Source organism: Atta colombica, unplaced genomic scaffold, assembly GCF_001594045.1.
Source record: "Atta colombica isolate Treedump-2 unplaced genomic scaffold, Acol1.0 scaffold134, whole genome shotgun sequence".
NCBI classification, from domain to species: domain Eukaryota; kingdom Metazoa; phylum Arthropoda; class Insecta; order Hymenoptera; family Formicidae; genus Atta; species Atta colombica.
Window position 1 is genome coordinate 756,429 of NW_017259222.1, and position 1,905 is coordinate 758,333.

Consider the following 1,905-nt stretch of genomic DNA (forward strand, 5'->3'; position numbering starts at 1 on the left):
AGAGAGAGAGAGAGAGAGAGAGAGAGAGAGAGGGATTTATCGATTGTTGGCGACGCGAAGGTATTTGCCGCGTGTCGACGGAAAACGGCGTCGGCGACGTCTTAGCTGCGCTTAATTCTCTTCCGCAACGCAGTAATATATATATGTATATAGCATTCGTTTCCTCATATCGTTCTCGTATCGTTTAGCTCATCACTCCATTACATAATCCGCGCACGCTTATCATTCACTCATTGTTGATTTTTAGGAACAGCTAGCGAGGTTCGGTTACTCTATCACGCAATCTCCGTACTCGAAACTCAAAACGCCAAAACCGACGCGCCGGTTTTGCGTACACGCGCACGTACGTAGCCGCGTTTTGAGACTCACGCTCATATGTGATGTGTAGCTCCGAGTTCATACGCAAAATTCGATTTTAGTATGTGTATGTGTGTGTGTGTGTTTTCGTTTGTTTGTGTGTGCGCATGTATGTATGTCCATCAATTTGTCTGTGTACGCGTGTTTTAATTTGTGTCAACGAATATTACGGTCCTCACAACGCGTCATTTTCCTCTGTCTCTCGCGAGCAAATTCGAAAAAACTAAGATCGCGATGGATACCGGCCAAAGCGCATCGTCTTGTGCGTTTTCAAGTGCATTCTCACCTCTCTATGACTTTACTATACGTATGTAGGAAACGCGGTGAAGGGAAATAAATTTCGCTTCTCTCTCACAGTCTTAGCACGCCGAAGTTTTCAAACCCCGGGCGCTTTTTTTTGTTTGGAACATCTTGCCCCGTGCTAGTGGTAGTGATACAGTTATCGTTTGCAATGATCCTGAAGACAGTACGGATTTGCGGTCACGCGATTCCGCGAGATTCGTCTTAATTAATTCTACAACTTGATCACACCCGTTAATTGTCTTATTTTGCGAGGTATCGGTTTATCATGAAGAGAGATTCCGCTCTGGGTTTCTTTTTTTTTTTTACTTTTCCTTTTGTCCCGGTACGTCCTGTAAAGGTGGATCGTGCCGGTCGGAAAGACGATCGGCTGAGAATTTCGATATTTAGCGATTCAATTAGGTAGCAGTATAAGAGTGCCGGTATGTGTATGTATAGAGATGTAATATGTAATGCGCGTGTATATGTGCACAAATGTCTCGTGTAGTGTCACTTTTCTTGGAACGTGTGTACGTGTGTTAAAAATGTACGCTAGTTCAACGCTGTAACGTTTATATAGATAATAATCAATACATGACCACATATATGTAAATATAATATCGTAATCTATAATCATAATAATAATAATAATAATTCAAATATAATATTAATAATCGTCGTTACCAACGTTTTGTTAGAAAAGCATCTTTTGCAGACAGGAACCTCGAGAGTTGCTTAGTACCTTAGAAATAGTTATTACTTCGCGTTTTTTTTTTCGTTTGATCTCAACGACCATGTATTTTTTTTTAACGTCCTCGAATCTCAGACCCCCTCCCCCGCCACCTCCGAGAGTCCCCTTTATCTCTAGAAACGCGAACGCGCCAATTCGTCAGTGCATCCTCCTCCCCCTCCCCGTCTTTCGTTTCACGCGATACCTTTTGTTTTTTTTTTCCTTCAGTATACTCTTTTTATCCTTTCTTTTTAACCTAATGATTCACGTAAATTCAATCAAGAAGATGGCGGCACGTAAAACGCCGCGATACCTTTTCTCTTTGCGCTTATTTTTTTTTTTCTTTTGCACTTCCGGTGGCACTTCCGGCATTCTGTTAGCTTCGCATACGCGCCGCATTTGTATGCGCGAACTTTCGTTTCTTCTAGAGTGAGCTTTTAGAGCGAGGAACATGACGTACGTACGCGTGTAGACACGTCACCGTTCCGGATAGTATCCGTGAGGATTCTAGTACGTCACAACATCATATATATATATAT